The sequence below is a fragment of the Acinonyx jubatus genome, chromosome C2, assembly GCF_027475565.1.
Source record: "Acinonyx jubatus isolate Ajub_Pintada_27869175 chromosome C2, VMU_Ajub_asm_v1.0, whole genome shotgun sequence".
NCBI classification, from domain to species: domain Eukaryota; kingdom Metazoa; phylum Chordata; class Mammalia; order Carnivora; family Felidae; genus Acinonyx; species Acinonyx jubatus.
In genome coordinates, this window is record NC_069384.1 from 144115933 (window position 1) to 144137003 (window position 21071).

Below are 21071 nucleotides of genomic sequence, written 5' to 3' on the forward strand. Positions count from 1 at the left end.
TGGTCGGATGGCATCCACGTCGACTGCTGCTACTGTCAATATTAGCAAGCCACGTGTGGAACAACTTTCTCTAGGATATTTTAACTGAGAAAGCAGGTATTCCCTGACATGCCTGGGTATATCCCTTTATCCTCTCATTCAGGAAAGAGCTCCTGAGCATCTACCATATGCCAAACCCTGCGATACATAGATAGGTGGTTTGAAAGAGTCAGATTCCTGCTCTCATGCCGCTACCAGGGAAGTCAGATATTGAAGAAACAAATAGAAAGAAGCAAAACAATGTGAAAATCATAGAATACTATAGGAAACCATCACACCCACATTTATTGGTGGGAAAATGCGTTATAGACAGGAAACAGAAAAAAGTATGGTTAACTCCAAACTGGCTCATAGCTTAGTTGGCTATTTATCTTTTTTTTTTTTTTTTTTTTTCTCTTTTACTAAGGTGACATACTTCCTGGCTTGGCCAGAACAGTCCTGACTCATGCCTTCACTTTAATTATTAATATCCCCTCTTTGGGCTCTCCATTGAGTCTCAGTTTGGATAATGCAGCATCCTAACTCTCTCACACTGCCCATACTGGAGCAGAGTGCATAAAATTAGAAAAAGGCTGCCATACTCATAGATTTGACCAGAAGACCCGTCTTACCCCTTGTACAAAAAGTGCCATATTTGAGGAGATTTGATTCTAACAATAGTTATTTAGACTAGAAAAGAATCCCACAGAATCCAGCGCTGATGAAATGAGAAGATACCACTCAATAGGATTTTAATTGTATGAGGATTAATTTGATCTTTCCAGGATTTGTGAGCTTGAGATTCACAGAGAAGCAGAAGCAGCCATAGTCAAAGCAGAGGCAGTCAGGAGAGTGGCAGAGGCAATAACACACAGGCCACAAATGAAATCATTCCCAAGGAACAAAATGGCCAGGTTAGCGGGGCAGCTGTTTCATCACGCACATCAAAGAATATTTTATTAATCTTTGAAGCTTACTGCTCCATTATTAACATTTTCCTCGATTTTTTCTTTCTTTTTATTTCTCAGACACTGGAAATAAATGGCCTATTTATAATGCCTGTATATTCTCTTTCAATGCCTCTCTCTGTATAATGCAGACCAGGGCCCATCCAGGTCTCCACATGTTACATTCTAGAGTTCAAGGCACATTCTGCAATACAGATGGTGTAGGGTAAGGAATAGCCATTAATGGGAAAATCGGCACAGGACAATGTCAGCTCAGGTCTACTTAATCCTCACGTTATCCCATAAGAGGCTTCCCAAGGCCGGGACGCTGCCAGGGCTGGAAGACAGGCCTGCAGTTCAAAACATGAATCTCTTCCACCTGCGCGTCTCTGAGGTGTAGACAAGCTGTTGAGAAAGCAGCCTGGCCCACGGGGAGCACACACGCTTCTTGGAGCCAGGCAATCTGATTTTCAGGGGGCAACTACTGCCTGGGAATGATGATGGGCCAGAACCTGGAGACCTTGGGGTCAATGGGACATTGCATTGCACCCTGAGCTTGGGTTCAGGCCCTCCCACTGGAAGAAGGGGGTGGGGCAGACACAGCCGGCTCCTTGCACAGACCTGCCATGGTCAGCTTATCTTCTCATTGGTTACATGGTTATATATCTATATAGAAAACCACGAGGGATAATTTGTGCTATTGATTTGGCCTCCTCTAGAGACGCCTCCCCCCCCCCCCCCAAGAGCTCCTTCTCCATTAAAACTTTTTTTGGATGTGAGCTATTCTGGCAATATGGACTCTGATATACTGCCCAAAATTTAACCTTTATATGTCTATAGTTTAATGGTTCAACTACTTTCTAAATTGTCATGGAAGGAATTAGACCCCAACAATGAGCTGCTTTGAGAGTTCATTGGCATCTCACCATTACATAAACTTTTTATTCTGACTTTCTTTTTCAAATTGTTTTTTCAGCTTAAAAACGTTTGTTATAGAAACTTTGAAAGTCCCCTTTTTACCCTCTTTTCACTCTCATTTCCAAACCCCCATTTCTGAACCGATCACTACTGTGAGGTTGGCATTGATCACTGCAGTGTATTTTTTAATATTTTTTTCTACATATCTATGTACCCAATGACAATATAAACTGTGCTATTACAATTTATATAAATGACATCATGCTATACGTACCAATCTGTAATTTGCTTTTTTTACTCTTTTAAAAATTTGGAATGTATATTACATAGACGCTAGTACAGTTAAAGAAAATCAATGACATGGTGACCTATGTCTACTTCTACTTGTTTTTGCACTTTATATAAATGAGGTCATACAAGATGCATTCTACTTTAGAGATTTATTCATGTTAATCCATGCAGCTGTGATTCACTCTTTTCCAATAATATGATATGAAGAACTATCCATGTTGATAAATACATGTAGTTGATTCCTAGTAATGTGCATGTTTAATGCAATGTGAAAATCGTTGTCTTTTTTTTTTCCTTGAGAGGGAGAGAACATGTGTCCTTGCAAGTGGGGGAGGGGAAAGGGAGGGAGAGAGAATATTAAGCAGGTTCCATGCCTAGCACAGAGCCTGACTCAGGGCTCGATCCCAAGACCTTGGGATCTTTACCTGGACTGAAATCAAGAGTTGAACGCTTAACCAACTGAGCCACCCAGGCGCCCCGAGAATCTTTGTCTCTTAATAGGAAAGTTTAATTAATTTACATTTGCTCTTATCACTGATTCAAGTGTGCAGTAATAAACCAGAATATCCTGGGAAAAGATTCCAATACAAAATATGTATAAATGTTGGGTAAAATATATAACATATTTGCAAACTGAGGCCTACATAAGTGAGAGTCACAAATGTGTACCATGTAAAAGGTTTGGAGGCAGAGTTTTTCTAAGCCCAGGTCATCAGTACTTTCAAAGTCATTTCCTGATCATAGTTTGTGACCCCTGTCCCTATGAGGGCATCAGCACACCATCCCCTATAGACACTTGGACCACAAGTCTTCAACTCCCTTGCACACTCAACCTTTGGATCCTCTCTTCAGCTTTGGTATGTGGAGATTTGCCACTCTTTGTTTTGATTATGCAGTTGAAGGATTTCATGCATGCTAACTATATATCGGTAGGGAAAAATGATTTACTCAGCATTTCTATATGCTCAAAGTAGAATAAGAAGTCCTCCATATCCGCTCAGTCTGCCGTCATAATGAGGTAACTGATATGACCCTTACACAGACCAGGCTTGGCAAAGTACATCATGTTACATTGAAAGGTAATTAACAGTTTCTTTGAGGTGTTTGAAAAGAAAATTTAAGTGTTATAACTTTTTTTTTTAATGTTTATCTATTCCTGAGAGAAAGAGACAGAGGGTAAACAAGGGAAGGGCAGAGAGAGAGGAAGACACAGAATCTGAAACAGGCTCCAGGCTCTGAGCCACAGACCTTGAGATCATGACCTGAGCTGAAATCAGACACTCAACCAACTGAGCCACCCAAGTGTCCCTTATCACTGCTAATTGACCTCTAAGTAAGCAAAAATATTCCTTGAGGTTTAAAGAGATATATTTATATGTAAAATATCTATGACATATACCATGCCCAAATATGATATATGTGAAAATAGTATATGTAATATACAGTTTTTACATATAATGTGCACATATAATATATATTACATATAAATATCCATATGTTATATATATAACATAAGACATATAATGTTAAATATATAATAAAATTATTTAAATAATAAACAGATATTACTTGAGCTAATTTGTGTGTATCATGGCAATATTTATAGTTTTGTTCCCCTACAGTATCCAGGAGACTTAAGGGATATATTTCTATGAATGCTTAAACATTATAGAAATGTATAAAGCCAAATTGTTTCCTCCCCCTCTAAATTTTTTTTCCAGAATAAAAATAAGATAAAGGAAAATTAAGAGTTCAGAAATAGATTACAAAAATAAGAGGAATAGGGAGCCTCTGGCATAGCATGCTAGAAGACATCTTTTCTCAAAAATCTCTCCCCTTTGTAGATCCTGACCCTAAAATTCCATTATTCCAAATTCAAGTCTTTGAGTTAAAGCTTCCTGGAGCATCAGACAATTGTAAGGTTAAACACATTAACTCATAATTAACCATTAACATCTTAAAGTGAATTCATACAGAAAGCTTTTCAAAGGGTGTTACTCCCAGGTATCTTACTATCAAATATGCTGTTTAAAAAGTGTTTTGGTTCTTCAAAAAGTTAACCATAGAATTATCATCAGAATTCCTCAATGCTATTTATAATAACGAAAAGGTGAAAACTGCCCAAATGTCCATTGAGTGATGAATACATAAATAAAAGTGGTACATCCATACAATAGAATATTATTCATCCATAAAAAGGAATGAAATGTTGATACATTCTACAATGTGGATGAACTTCAAAAACATTATGCTAAACAAATGAAAGAAGTCAGACACGAAAGATCACATATCGTGTTATATGATTACATTTATATGAAATATTCAGATTAGGTAAATCCATAGAGATAGAAAGCAGATTAGTGGTTTTCAGGGGGCAGGAGGAAAGGCTGTGGAAAGTGACCCCTTAATGAGTACAGGATTTCTTTTTGGAGCAATAGAAATGTTATGGAACTAGACAGGGGTGCCAGTTGCACAACACCATAAATGTACTATGTGCCACTGAATTGTATGCTTTAAAATCATAGTTGTATGTTATATGAGCATTTTATAAGTTTTTTTTCATTTTTTTTTTCATTTATTTCGAGAGAGAGTACGAGCAGGGGAGGGGCAGAGAGAGGGAGAGAGAGAGAATCCCAAGCAGGCTTCGTGCTGTCAGCTCGGATCCCGATGCAGAGCTCGATCTCACAAACCATGAGATCATGACCACAGCCAAAATCAAAAGACTAATGCTTAACTGACTAAGCCACTCAGGTGCCTCTGTTATATGAGCTTTTTAAAGACTCAGAACTCCTGCAGCAACTCACATTTGTTTAACTCCGAATTTCTCAAATGCCTTAGATCATAGAAACCCTCAGGGCTTTGTACGTGTATGTGTGTGTTTGAGGTCAGGCTCACAGAGAGTAAAAAGAAGATACAGCCTAATAAGGTCAGTGATAGAGGAAACAAGAGATCCAGAGTAGGGGCCCTTGAATATCAAGGATAGAGGAGGAGAAAAAGGAAAAGGAAGGATACAGAAAGGAGTGGTGGATTGGGAACTAAAATTCTGGAACAAAGTAACATGAATAATGTCATTAAGGTGAAACCCGGGAGTTCTGAACCCACTGTCAGGTCAGGTTCTCCAGGAAGCAGATGGAGATCTCAGATGGAGATGGGTAGGTAGAAAGTTTGGGAAGAATGCCCTAAGGATCCATAATACAAGGAGTGAGGAACAAAGAATTGGGTGGAGGAAGAAGCTGAACTGTGGTTCAGGTTCAACAAAGACCTCAGTCGATCCACACTGAGTTCTAGAGCTGCATGGACTGCAGGCTGTCCAGGTCCTGCACCTCCGCACCAGCTAACTGTGGGACACTGGCTGCCCCACAGGTGTAAGCTTGATGAAGGGGGACAGCGCCTACAGACATTTATCTGTAAGCCATCAGAAGGAAATACTCGTGGCAGCCGGGTGATCAATTGTCTCAGTCCTGAAGTGGGAATCTGGATGCCATGCCGTAGCACCCACCATATGAAGCCACCATTTTCTGAAAAGTGCTCAATATCCCAGAAGACCTCTTTCCATACCCATGCATCTAAGGAATATCACCTTCAAGAAATCTACACTCAGTGATCCTGAATGAGTTCCTATTTCCCTCCATTTTTTGATGCAGCAGGTGTTTTCACTTTGTGGAGAAGAGTTAAAATACAAGACCATTTTCCAGGAGAACATCCTCCGTAGTAGGGTAAGGCCACTAATTTTTCATTAACATTACTGCAAAACAAGTTGTTACAGATTAATTATTCTCATAGTGGAAGGATGCTTCATTAATTTACATCAAATAATGCTGCCTGTCACTTTTGGTCTCTGTCCCTTCCATTGGGCTTCCCCTACCTTCTACACTGGAATCACTTCAGGAGAGGAGGGTTCCACTCCAGACGAACCAACCCAAAATCTCTGCAAAACAAGCATAGAAATTCACCTTTCATATTTTTTTTATTCTTGCGTGTATAAATGTTAGGAAGTACTATTATGAATTCTCTGATCTACACTTCTTTGGGCCAGGCCCCCAGAGAGTCCTGGGCTTATGGTCTGTCACACGGGCCCCACTAAGTCTTCTACTTGATTGCGCTTTGCCAAGCGGCCGGGAGCCAATGCTATGGTATATTTTATGAATGTCCTCTGTACAACTTGTGTCTGTTTACCACCGAGACGAGGTTTATGACATTACATTGTGTGTTCTCTTTCTGTAAAGACTTATAGGAGAAAATTCTGATTTCGGAATCCAATAACCTTATTCACATCTTGAGCAACTAGATAGTTTTAACATTATTAATAGTGTGAATCACCCACCTATAAAGTTTCCTTCTAATCGGCCAGCAGAAACTTAAAATCAAGCTGTTGGCACACCTCTAGCAAGTATGCATGACTTCATAGCGTGATTTTTTGTGTCCTGACTCATCCTTGCTTCTACTGGACTTCCCTGACTCGTTTTCCCTCATTTATTTGCTATTTCATATGTATCCTAATAAGTTGCTTTAAATCCTTTCTGGAACAAGATTGGGTATTAATAAATGTATTCCAGTTATTAATAAGTAAACAGACATTGACAAAGCCAAGGCATCAGTGAAATACGTTTCCCTTTTTTTTCTTAATGTTTGTTTATTTTTGAGAGAGAGGGAGACAGAAGATCCAAAGCAGGTTCAGTGCTGATAGTAGAGAGCTGATGTGGGGCTCAAACTCACAAGCTGTGAGATCATGACCTGAGCCAAAGTCAGACACTGAATGGACTGAGCCACCCAGGTGCCCCAGACGTCAGTGAAATGTCTTAATAGCAAAGAAGTGTTTGCCAGTGTATTCTAAGTATTTTTACACAGAATGTTGTGAGAAGTAATTCTAGTAATGTTGTAACCAGTTAATTGGATAGAATTTCAACTTTTGACACTAAGAACTGGTCTAAGGTTCTGTGACTTGGCCATAGTAGAAAGTAATAGGTCCTGCACATTTCCAAAGAATTACTGAGGAAATCATTTAGAAAATGTCCTATAATTTTAAATCTCTTTCATTTGCCCTTAATCTTGTTTGTTTATGTATGCTCAGGCATAAAACTAATATAACGATTACAAAACTCCAAGCTTCGATTAAAATATTTCTGGTTCTCTGAGCACTTACAGAGAGCAAATTTTCTCTTTTCATTCAGCTGGAATGCATGTGTTATACTTTGCTACAAGATGAGGAAATTCCTAGTAACTGTTGGTTTTCATGATTGAGTTCACCTTGGGAAAGTAAAAGTTAAACTGAAAATATTTAGAAGCTTGGGGTTAATGCACTATAGATGAATTTGCATTGTATAGTAGGCATTAACTATAAGAGCGCATTATAATTAGTGCTAGACATTTCCTAGAACGATGTAAAGTATCCAAGTGAACCATACTTCAGTGAGCTCATACTTCAAATGACTTAGGAGTTAATGAGAGAATCATGAAACAGCCCCTCTCCCCACTTTTACTGAATTGATCTCGGGAAAGATGGGAACAGCACAGGCCTCTGCTTCTGATATGGGAAGTTTATGGGAAGGAAAGAGGGAGCCCTGGAAAATCTTTGGAGCTTTTAGAATTAGCCTTTATAGCACTGGTGGGTGACATATTGCATGTTAAGCAGGCTCCTGAGTTAGGTTGCTTGGAATTAAACCCTGGCCCTAGTATGCATTATTAGGCAAGACTGGGAAATTCAACTTGTCTCTCTATGCCTCAGTGTCTCTGTTATAAAGTAGGGATAATAATACTATTTTACAAAGTTCTTTTGATGATTGAACAAGTTAATCTATAGAGAGCTCTTAGAGCTAGACAATAGTATAAGTTTAATAAATGTTAGCCTTGATTTTAGATTTACCTGATTTATGAGGAGATTTCACAAGAAGTTCAACCCAGGAAGAGCTATTATCACAATTGCACTGGTTGCATCCATAAGGGAAGATGCCAGGAGTCAGTATGGTTTATACTTTGTTAAGGAGTTGGGACTTCATCCTAGAGACAAACAAGAATCACTGAAGGGTTGTAATGGGAAGAATAAAATGATCAGATTTGCTTTTTAGAAAGGTTTTTGTAGATGGAGAATTGGTGAGGTGAGTTAGAGAAAAAAAATACAAAGTAAGAGTGTCTTAAACAAGATAAATGTGTGTGTGTGTGTGTGTGTGTGTGTGTTGGTATTATGTATATAGTATTTCTTTTTCTTTCTTCTTTTTTTCTGTTGGTATGTGAAAAGAATCCATTTGTTCCCAATCCCAGACTGGAAGCTGATAAGGCAAATTCTTAAATTCTTCCACGACAGGGGCGTCTGGATGGCTCAGCTGGTTAAGCGTCTGACTTCAGCTCACGTCATGATCTCAGAGTTCGTGGGTTCGAGCCCCGTGTCGGGCTCTGTGCTGACAGCTCAGAGCCTGGAGCCTGCTTCGGATTCTGTGTCTCCCTTTCTTTCTGCCCCTACCCTGCTCGCGCTCTGTCTCTGTCTCAAAAATAAGTAAACATAGAAAAAAAATTTTCATGACCAAGACTCCTCCATCCTGCTGCTTTTCCATCCTCAAAAATGTGGATTCCACTTCAAGGTCCAGGATGGCTATTCAAGAAGCGGCAATAATATCTCCATTCCAGACACCAGGAAAGAGAGAAGGAAAAAATGGGCAGTGCATCCTTTGTTTAAGAATCCTTCCTGGCGGTCCCACATGAGACTTCTGCTTCCCTCTCCTTATCTGAGATTAGTAACATAGTTACCTCTAGCTGCAGATGAGTCTGGGAAAAAGTAGCCTTTATTCCAAGTAAACATTTTAATTATCAATATCTGATTATTAAGTAGGAAAAAGGAAGATTTTGGGGGACAAATATTGGGAACCACTTAGAAATAGCTACAGGAGAGGTCAGAGAATTAGATCTTACAGGACCAGCTTCATGTCAAGGGAAAAGTCAAGGTCTCCCCCAGGTTTCTGATTTTGATAAGAGACTAGATGGTGGTTTCATTCACCAATCTAAGGAAAAACTCGTTTGTACGGAAGGTCATGGACTCATCTTTGAGTGTAGCAAGCTTGAGCTACTTGTGGAACAACCAAATGGAAAATGTATTTTACAGAGTTATATTTAAATTTCAGGAGCTCAGAAGATTCCAGCTAGTGATACAGGCTTGAGGGTTGTCTATACAGTAACTGGTTAAAGATAAAGGAGTGAATGAAATAGTGTCAGTTCTACTTTTTTTTTTCCGTCCGTTTTTGGTATGGTATGGCTTAGTTGAGTAAGAGAATGTGGTAAAGGCAATATCCCAGAGACACAGGCTGTGACGGTCCCCATGTGGCCCAAGGGCTGAAGGTAGCCTCACACAAGTTGACAAGGGCCAGATGGAAATAGGAAGCCTAGTGAAGACAGAACATATAGAAAAGGGATTCTATGGAGACTCTGTGGATGAAGGAGAGTTTATTTAAAATGGAATGAGGTTCCATAGGTTACGACAGAAAGCCTGAGGAGGAGGTCAGGTGAGTACAAAGGAAGCACCCTTGTGGAAGCAGACGAGAGGAGAGCTGACCTTATCATGCATGCCTGACGATGGAGACATAAGTGTCATGGTATGATTCCCTATCCTTGAGTCTAGACACTGCTAATTCACTAGGAAAAGCGTTTCCGCAAGTGATTTGTTAGACATATGGTTTTTTTGTATAGGTAAACCAGTGTCCTAAATCCAAGTAGTGGCAGATGCCTGATAACCCCACAGACTGTGGTCCTGGACCACAGTCTTATGCCTATGCTCAGTGCCCCAAGGGGAGCCAGGATGCGGAGAAATTCTGACACTCCCAAAGATGTGGACCTGGAGACTATTTGCAGACGTGGATCCTGCCTATCCAGGTGCTGGAGGAGAAGTTTTCTAATTTTCTCCATTGCGTTGTCAGCAAGCTTCAATGGCTTAGAGGTATGCCCTCAGTAGGTAGCCATCCGTTACTTATGAGAATTCATTTAGATCAAAGGTTGGCAAACAAGAGCCCAACGGGCCAAATTAGGCTCCCTGTCTGTCTTTGTAAATGAAGCCTCATCGAAACAAAGCCACTACCACTACCGTGTGTTCAGGACCCTCTCTGGCTGCATCAGTGCTGTAATGACAGAGCTGAGTAGTTATGACAGAGACTATATGGCTCCCACAGTCTAAAAGGCTCCCCACAGCGGACGTTTGCCAACCCCTGATTTGATGATCTGTATAAAGCACTTAATACAGTATCGAGCACATAGTAAGTGCTGATAATTATAGATGTTTTTAGTTTTACTTTTAAACCCAAATCTTGATCGCTAATGTCTTCGTTACTGGCATTTCGATTTTAGATGCTCTGGAAAAGTGATCCATCCTTGCTAATTTATATGCTGTTGGTGGTAAAAATTTTCATATCTCTCCACTTTATCTAAAGGCATGTATACATAATTTCAGCCATATGGATCTTTATGATTGTGGAGATCATGCCTAATTCAGCCATATGGAAATTATTTTCAACTTAAAAGCATTTAAAACCAACAGATGATTTCATCTCTTTTGTATGCAATTATTACGAGAGCTGAAATGTCCTACTTTTGGATGCCAGGACAAATGAATTCAAATGATTTTTTTTTTAAATCACTAATACTGAGTATAAAAAGGGAAGTAAAAGTGAGATTCAATTAAAATGTAATATTAATGGCTGTCACATATGAAAATTTAGAATGTGCTAGAAGAGCAAAACAAAATAAAATGAGATTAATGGATCCTATGACCCATTTTCCATTTACTTTAAGCACATGATTAAAAGATTTAAGCCTTAAAACTGAAATGCTATGACATGGTGGTACACTAAGTGTTTACCCAAATGATGTTTGGAGTTTGGTGGGAAAAAAATTTCTTCTGGAATATATGGGAAATATGCCTATTTATTATATTTGATTGAATTTAGTGGGAATCGGTGGTAGGATATAATTTGAGAATAGGTAAACTTAGGCTAAATTGACACCTCATGAAGAAATATCATAGAGTGACTTGTTAAATGAAAAGTACCGATAACACAGTCCCATTGTAAGGAGGCTTTGGTGTTGAGGTCAGAGAGTGATGGAAAAGCAAATGACTAGTTTAGGGAGATGTGGTTGTGTTGTGTTCAGTCCCTAGCATCTTAAAGGAGCAGAGAAGTTCATGTCTCATAAAGTCTCAGGGCTTGGCCATGGTCAAGTCAGAAGCAGTCATAGGATGGTTTCTTTCTTTTCTTTTTTTAAATTTTTTAATGTTTATTTATTATTGAGAGACAGAGCAAGACAGACTGTGAGCAGGGGAGGGGCAGAGAGAGAGGGAGACGCAGAATCTGAAGCAGGCTCCAGGCTGTGAGTGGTCAGCACAGAGCCCGACGCAGGGCCGGAACTCATGAACTGCAAGATCATGACCTGAGCCGAAGTCAGATGCTTAACCGACTGAGCCACCCAGTCACCCCTAGGATGTTTTCCATGCTTGCTCTTTGGTACTTGTTTGCCTCCTCTTGAAGTTCTTTCCTTTCCCCACATGCCAGTGCTGTGTGATGAAAATTGTCCACACCTGCACTACATTGCCTGGTAGACTTGGCCATCACAGGTTCTAAGCCCAATAGGCTTCAGATTATTGTTAGAGCAATGAATGCTACAGATTTTTTCCATAAATAACACTGATTGATTATTGCTGTAGATGTCTCCTAACTATACAGAAGACCCACTACATTCGACCCACTAGATTCTGTACTTCTCACTACCTCCCATCCTTCAAAATCTATTTATCCCGTGTCCCATTTCTAAAATGCTTTTCTTCCACTCACTTATCTGATTAACTCAGTAAAAAGTAGCCAATAAAAGAGTAGAAGGTGTCAAGAAATAGTGCCTTCCCTCCAAAGACTTTTTTAGTCAGTTTGGTTCAAGGATAAATAGCATGCTTTTTTTTTTTTTATTAAGTGTTTTATTTTAATTCCAGTTAACATACAGTGTCGTATTCATTTCAGGCGTACGATATAGTGATTCATCAGTTCTATCCCTTACTCAGTGCTCATCATGATACATGTGCTCTTTAATTCCCATCACCTATTTCACCCATCCCCCCAACTTCCCTCTGGTAACCACCAGTTTTCTAGAGTTAACACTCTGTTTCTTGTTTTCTCTCTCCCTCTCTCTCTCTCTCTCTCTCTCCTTTCCTCATTTGTTTTGTGTCTTAAATTCCACATATGAATGAAATCATACGGTATTTGTCTTTGTCTAACTAGTATCACAAGGTTTAAAAAAATGTAAATCATGCACATTAAGATTGGACAATCCAGGGGCACCTGGGTGGCTCAGTTGGTTAAGCGGCCGACTTCGGCTCAGGTCATGATCTCGCGGTCCGTGAGCTCGAGCCCTGTGTCGGGCTCTGTGCTGACAGCTCAGAGCCTGGAGCCTGTTTCAGATTCTGTGTCTCCCTCTCTCTGACCCTCCCCTGTTCATGCTCTGTCTCTCTCCGTCTCAAAAATAAATAAACGTTAAAAAAATTAAAAAAAAAAAAGATTGTACAATCCATTTAGAAATTGTGAGAAGTCCTTACAACATTCTATTTGTAAGAACAAATATATTTAGCCTGATTCCAATTTTGTTTACATATGTGTATAATCCTCAGGTGTCCAAGTTATTGGACACCATGAAAGTATTACAACTTTATAAAAGTAGATACAACAGACTCTGATAAAAGAAATTTTTAAAAAATCTGTAAAGTGGAAAGATTTATGTAACCCTGGATTTACTTACTATTCTCAAGGAAAGGCTTGTGTCTGTCTATTGTGGCCGTGCGATAAAAAACCGTGTAACTCCATCCGAGACTATAAGTATATCCCACAAAGCTGCCACCAATACATAAACTTCCCAATGAGCTTTCTGACTAACAGATGAGGAAATCATTGTCTTTTTTTTTTTTCTCAGAGTTTCAGTTTCCTCATCTCAAATGAAGATTAGACACCTCGTGACCTCCCTGTGACTTAGAACTCAGGGGACACACTGCCCGCTGTCACAAGGCTATTGTGAGAGGAAAAGATGATTGTATCTTTAACAGAGTCTTAAAGACTGGGACGTGCTGTCCACCACATGGCACTGATTTGTATCCAGTTATCACATTTATGTTTTAGAGAGATTGCCATTGTTCCTCAAGTCATTGGAAAGAAATGACCTAAATTCCTCAACTTCTGTCTTGGCCACATCTTGTTCCTCCTCCAGGTGGCTCTTACAGAGCCATCTCAGTCTGACAGTGGAAGGTGACTTCTCCAGCCACCAAGTGCAGCATCAAGAGAGAGAAAGCTGTGTGCCTTTGTAAGAGAATGGCAATTTATTCTATCTGGCTTCTACCAGATCAGGATTAATCACCAACAATAGTTTTAGCTCAGATACCTTACTGCTACTTGTTTGCTGTCGTGTTATACTTCTAGTTGTTGATATTCTAAGTTTGTTTCAAATTTACAGACTTAAAATTTTTAAATAAAATTATTTAGATTAACGGAAAATTAGATTAACACTTGATATATATAAACATGAAAGGGTTATTTTAAATATTTTTAGTATTCAAGGGATACTAATAGTGATCATTAAAATGAAGGCAGGTTTTGGGGTGCATGGGTGGCTCAGTCGGTTAAGCATCCGACTTCGGGTCAGGTCGTGATCTCATGGTTCTTGGGTTTGAGCCCCACATTGGGCTCTGTGCTCACAGCTCAGAGCCTGAAGCCTGCTTCGGATTCTATGTCTCCCTCGTTCTCTGCCCCCTTCCTGCTTGTGCTCTCTCTCTCTCTCTCTCTCTCCCTCTCAAAAAAATAAACATTAAGAAAAATTTAAATAAAGGCAGGTTTTGATAAACAGTAGTAATAGAGAAACAAATTTTGATAAAAGTTGCTGCCTTGATTAGATTTAGATGACGTAATAAAAGATAGAGGTGCAATAAAATATTTCTAAATTGCCATCAAAAGAAAGATGAAAAGGAAAACTCACATGGGGGGGAGAAATAGAAAATAATTATGTCAAAAAAGTCAAGTCCAGGGGCGCCTGGATGGCTCAATTGGTTTTAGCTGCCACCTGTTGATTTCAGCTCAGGTCATGATCCTGGGGTCGTGGGATCAAGTCCTGCATTGGGGTCATGGGGTCCCTGGGGTCATGGGATCAAGTCCGCATCAGCATTTAACCTACGTAGGATTCTCTATCTCTTTCTTTCTCTCTCTCTCTCTCTCTCTCTCTCTCTCTCCCCCTCTCTCCTGCTCCTCCCCTTACAAAAAAGTAAGGTACACATAATACAGTAAATCATGTGCCAAGTTTTTCTACTTTTTCAGTTAAACTTATTTCTTCTCATCAGCATTTGACAGAGAGATCTACCCTTCAGCCCTCACTCCATTCTGAGGAAACTTAGGAAAACTCCATGTTAGAGCCAGGAGGAGAGAGCCTGCTGCTGTCCTAATCTGAGTAGTCAAAAGACATTTCTCTTGTATGAGGTGGGCCCTCGGCAGCCGAGGTGAGATTTATAAACCAGATACTTTCTTATCCAATCCTAAGCCAAAAGAAGATTTGCTGCCAGTAAGGAGTGCAAAAGGCATTGTTATAGGCTGAGCGATGTAGGACCCCCCCAAATTTATATGATGAAGCCCTATCCCCCAGTGCATCAGAATGTGACTGTTTGGAGACAGGGTCTTTAAAAAGATGATTACAGTTCAGTGAGGTCATGAGGGTGGGTCCTATTCCAATATGACTGGTGTTCTTAGAAGAGGAGATTAGGACACAGACACACAGAAGAAAGATTATGTGATGACACAGGGGAAGATGGCCACCAAGAAGCCATGGAAAGGGGCCTCGGAGGAAACCAAACCTGCTGACGCCTTGACCTTAGACTTCCAGCCTCCAGAACTGTGAAAAAATACATTTCTGCTGCCTAAGCCCCCACCCCCAGTCTGCGGTACTTTCTTATGGCTGCCCTAGCAAACTAACAGAGGCACGTTTCCAAAATTCCTAAATCCAGTTGGTTCCTATCAAATCACACAGAGGAGAGCGGCTACAATGTGTTCTCATTACCATGAAAAGAAGAAATAGCATCAAGCCAGGATCTGACTTCTACAGGTCTCCTGGGACTGATCACAAGGCTTTCTCGTTCCACCTTTAAACACAAGACCTTCCCCAACCCAGACCTGAGGCTGCCTGCGCCCTTTTCCATTTCTAAAACGCCCAGCAAATGGAACTACTAAGTAATTAGTAACAGATGGTGAACAGGAGAAGCGGCACAAAAGAAAGAGCTACCTCCCAGTGGCTTGGCTATCAAGACCTTTTCCCCAGATGGGCCTGTAGCAGAGGAACTACTCCAAAGAAGCAAGTGAGGAGAACGTTAAAATGTGAGTTCCATGAAACAATCAGCCGCACTTCCCGGCACTGGTGTCTTTGTCAAGCAACAGGAACACCAGAATCGCCCTGATGGAACGGAACAATGACCTATTTATTCTGATATCCTGTCTCCCACTGAGATTGATGCCAGGTTCTTTTGAGGAAGGACTAAACACCACATAAGTACCCTATTGTGTACCACTTGATGGAGTATGGAGCGGGGGCCCTTTGGAGAGGATGGGAAGGGTGGTTTTCTTCCTGAGGCTTGTGGGATGTATAAACAATATCCAATCATTCGTCCCCGATTTGAATTTCTAGGGACCTTGCTCAGCGGGATTTCTGAGCTGCAAAAAGTCTGTTATGAATGGTGACAACGGACGATGTATATTTTTCCTAGTTTCAACCACCCTTTGGTTTTTCTGTGCCTTGACTTCTCTGTCCTTTAAGCAGAGCACACTACCACCTTTCCTAAGCTTTTTATTTTGACCTTGGGTAAACGTTACGTATTCAATTTTCCACGCTTGCATGTGGAATACTAATTTCTAGTAGTCCATATTGATTAAACTTATTAAAAATTTATGATCTCTAAGTTTACCGGGAGAATCAAGACATTTGTTCTGTTTACCTCCGCTTTGATATTTACTTTTTTGCACAGCTGTTTAAAAAAAAAACCCTGTTTTTCACTCTGGAATGCTTTGAAAGCCCTAAATGCAACTTGGCATTTCCACCACTTGCAATCGTTTTGGTTAGACTGTAATGTTGACTCAGTGACTTCTTTCATTATATAATATTTTATATCTATCCAACAGTATTCATTTCTTAACTAAGTAGCTCTGTATTCCTATAGAAAGAAATTTAAAAACCTTACAACTTATCCTCATTATAGCTGGGTCCCTGGTTCTGTCCATCGTTGGTGGCATTAGTGATATGATGCTCTCAGGCTACACAACTTGAAATCGTTTACATGGTCAAGAGCTACAAGAAGATGGATAAAAAAATTTACATGAAAATCCAAAGTAATTTTCTCTGAAAGGAATGCCCTCACTGATGTGGCAATAGGGTTCACATAAGAAAATGCTCCACTAGAAGCCCTGGAAACCTGGTAATTCGAGCATATTCACAATGCTATTTAGAGCAGCTTGCAGAAGTGGAGAAAAATCAGCAGAGGATGAAGGGGTAAGAGGCATTCTTATTCTATTTCAGCTTTCACTTATTCTGACCAATCTTCTGTTGTTTGGTTCTATTAATTTGTAAAAACAAAAAAAATTTATTACTTCCATTTTATGAGAGTAATTTTATTAAACTCCATGCACACACTGATTTAAAATGTATACAATTCAAAGCTGTATATCTAACCTGAAGTTTAAAACAACACGAGCATCGGGGAAATATCTGGAAAAGAAAACCATATGTAAGATAAACAGGAAAGGGAAAAGACCAACAAATAAATCCTATTTGACTGGATCATTCATGCTAGAATCACCAGTCCTGGCCCCAGGATACTTTGCAGAAATGGTGAACTAGCATTTCTATTTAATGACATAGGGGAAGAAAAATCTTTTTTCTTCTATTGGGGAGGAAAAATTTTCCTCTACCTTTCAAAGATTCTTCTGGCTGGTCTAAGAATTAAGTTGACATGAGATACATTAACCGAAAATTGAATTTAACTTTCTATGTATGGGAACCCCATATACACAAGAAGTTCAAAGACAGAAAATAACACGAAGTATATATGCCACCCTAAGTGAAAGGAATGAGCTAGGGGCTTGGGGTTTCAAACGGAGGAGGGCTGTTCATAGGGCAATAAGAAAAGCAGATGTTTGGTAATTAGATGTTGGCTCTCCCACACAGATGGATCACTCAGATACACTTGATCTCTGGTAATAATTCTAATTCTGGGAAAGATTCTTCCATTTAGATTCTTCTAGGTAGTTAAAGGAGACACAAGGTTTCTCTTGAGTCCACAGGGCCTCAATTGCCTTTAGCTCAAAATAGTCCACCTGCCAAAGTGGCACATTTTGGGGAGACTTGCCCTGAACCCTCTCACCTCTACCTTCCTAGATTCTGTGGATGGGGCCTGCAAATCAAACTGATAAAAGACAGACGAGCAAGAGAAAAAACAGTCATAATTACGTACATACACCCCAGACTTCACAAAGGAGAAAATGTGGCTCTAGGAGGCAGCTAGAAGACTTAGGCTTATATACCATCTTAGGCTAAACAAAGGGCTTCTGGGCAGGGGAGGCAAGTTCTGGGAAGATGAGGGGGAAGAAATGTATGATAAATAAGGGTTGTCTTGCTATGCAGATTAGAGTCTCTGAGAAGACAAAAGTTGTCTCTCTTCCTGATACAGACACATCTACACAAATGGAAATTTCCTTTAGAAATGTAAATTTCCTCATAAAGGGGAAATTTATACTTTATTTTTAGGCAGTTAGTGGGAGGTGAAGAGCTTTCCCTGTGTCTGTTGGCTCTTAATTGCCTTTAGCTCAAAATACTCTTATGCCAAAGTGGCCTAATTTCGGGTGGCATATTCTGGTACCCTTCAGTGACACATTGCTATAAATAATGGATAATAAAGAATGATAATTAATGAACGTTAAATCCATCACTTCCCACCCTTCTCATCCATTGGAGAATGAACAGACTTCATCCATCCCAGGAACACTGCTAAATGATTTATGAATATAATCTGCTATAAATCCTTTTATTTTATAGCAAGGTTTAGAAGAACATTTCTAGAGAGAGCCAGGTAGTAAATACAGAGCCAGGATTAGGGTAAGGCAAGTGAGGCATCTAAGGCATAAAATGTAAAGAAGCTGTCACTCTCGCGGTCATGCGGGCACTCCTGAGCATGAGTGTCTACTTAAGTTTTGCACTATAAATACCTTACTCAGCTCACCCTCGCCTGATACTCAGTAAATCTGTTAGGGTTGGCAGGTCAGACGGTCCTTTGGAAGCACCCAAGTCTATGATTGTAACACCATACGCTATAGAGAATACTGAACAAATGGGTATCACTATGTTCCAATGAAACTTTATCTACAAAAACAGGCATGGGTCAGATTTGGCCCAAGGGTTATAGTTTGCTGAGTCTAGTTTTATGGGAATGTTTAAAATGAATATAAATGTTACGTCATTTGATTTGCCTATTAAATTTCATCAGTACGCAGAGAATGTGTTACGTCAGAAAATGGCATCTATTAAAAAACAGGTTTCGAGGACACTGATTGGACTTATATAACATTGGACAGAAGGTTCCAGAATTGGGACCCAAAACATCACTGATTTCTGGGTTAAAGATGTGTATATTTTCACACTTTTTATTTTATTTTATTTTATTTTCATTTTTTAAGTTGGTAATTTTATTTTTTTATTTTTTTTCAATATATGAAGTTTATTGTCAAGTTGGTTTCCATACAAATTTTCGCACTTTTAAAATTGCTTGCTTGCTTGCTTTTTCCCTTTCTTTCTTTCTTTCTTTCATTCTTTCTTTCTTTTCTATTTTTTTTATTTTTTTAGGCTTTTACCCACCCACGTCCTAGCTCACCTGTCAAAATGCCACTCATTTTTTAAAAGCTAAATTCATAAATTGCTTCCTCTATGAAACTGTCTCTCTTTGCCTCATCTCCCCGAATTCAGATTATTTGCACTCCATCTGTGACAGTAGAGCCTTTGGTTTGGAATGCTACACTACAAGACTTCGAACTGCCTTGGGTTATAATTCATTATAGATGTGACTAATCCTCACTAAAGGTAGGGCCCATCTTGAAGTCACCTATTTTCCTAAATATGAAAGCGTATTGTATACTTGGTGGTCTTTAAATATATATTGAAATAAAGTGAATTGATATTTTGCATTGATTTGTTCTTAAGGTTTTCTAAAGTGCCACTCTCAAAAATCTCTCTCATGCCACTGCACTCCCAAGAAGAGCCCTGAAGCCATGTGGGAAGCATGTGTGGCAGTGTCTTGGGTCTAGACCATGATCACAGCCTACACTTTATATCTTAACAAGCTGCGACACCACCCACTGGTTAATTATCATACTCTAATTTTCTGATGCTATGTAACTCCTAATGAGAATACTCTAAGAGTCCAAACATGCTATCTTTTATTAGAAAAAGATAATTGTAAGTGATTTTTCAAAGTTATTCAACCGAATGCTATGACATCTGGGATTTTCTTCACAATCTAGCGGGGCAGGGGAAGAGAGGGCATTGTAATAAGAATGGTCATTGTAGATAAATGTTATACTTAAGTGATAGATACGTGGGAGTTCTGTACGTTTCTCTCCAGTTTTGTGTAGGCTTACAATTTTCTAACTTAATAAAATGACACATCAGGTAAAAATGCAAAACCATTTTAAAATCTGCCTTGTCTTTGGTAAATATATCTATTTTTTTCTTTAGAGACCAATTCACAGAGAAATAGAAAGGAAGAATAGATAGATGATAGATAGATAAAGCATTTCTCATTGGATTTATTTTTCTGATTTTCATTTGTCTTGCCCTAATTCCTTCTAGATCTCTATCCATTGGTCAGTGTTTATGTTCACAGTTCTGGTAGTTTTCTTATTATCTTAGCCAAAAGTAGAGTAATGTGGCATAATGGAGGGAAGAAACCCTCTTATACGAATAGTAGCTAACAATTGAGTATATAATATAGACAAAACGCTTGTTTGAAGTGCTGTGTATGAGTACATTTAATCCTCCTTGTATACCAGCCAATGAGTTAAATCCTGTTTGTTACCCTGTTTTAGAGACGACACTATGTCACCTAACCAAGGACACACAATTTGCAAACGGAAAAACTGCGATTAGAATGCACGTACCTGGCTTCAGATCTCCTGCTTGTAACCAGTGTATCATATAGTAGAAAATAGAATGTTTGGCAGAATTTAGAGAATTTACCAAACGAAGCCCAAGTTCCCATTCCTTGGTGCCTGACTCTATTTCCGGGCTTCTAATCACAATCTCCTCCTTAGATTATAGCTTTTGCTCTTTTGCGGCTACATCCATGGACTGCTTCTTGTTAAAGACTTTTAGGTTCCTCTCCGTATTAGTCCGCTTGGCTGTAGCAACAAAGACTGTGATCTGAGTGGCTTCCAAAAACAAAGGTTTAGTCCTTGCTCAGCTGTGGATAGACTGCCGCTAGGCTGTATGTGTGTTCCATGATTTTTTTTTCATCCAGTAATGTAGAAAGGAAGAGAGTTACTATGTGAGCCAAGGCTGTGTTCATAGCACAGAAGAGCAAGAACTCTGAAGAAAATCTGCGTTGCCTCCGAAAGTTTGTGTGAACGTGATATACATCACATCCTCTCACATTCCGCTGGCCAAAGCATGTCATACGGCCAAGCCTAAAGTCAATGAAACAACATGTTTACTCTTCTTCCAGGAAGCCCAACCAGATGTATGAGAATAAGCAGGAGTGATTATTCTTTCACAAAGAAAAGGAGTCTAAGTAGTGGAAAACGATTTAATCTGCCTCCTTCCTTCCAATATCCATTTATTTCTTACATTATTTACTCCACCAATACTCTTTGATTA

The 21071-nt window shown here is 39.5% G+C and overlaps 1 long non-coding RNA gene across 1 annotated transcript; it reads right to left on the reverse strand.

Moving 5' to 3' along the window:
- Window positions 1–5972: 5972 nt before the first annotated feature.
- On the reverse strand, window positions 5973–20835 carry LOC128315319 (uncharacterized). The gene is made up of 3 exons (XR_008298039.1): window positions 20357–20835; window positions 8038–8171; window positions 5973–6102 (listed from the first exon to the last, which is right to left on the reverse strand). It is a non-coding gene; the product is annotated as an uncharacterized LOC128315319 (long non-coding RNA).
- Between the last annotated feature and the right edge of the window lie 236 nt (window positions 20836–21071).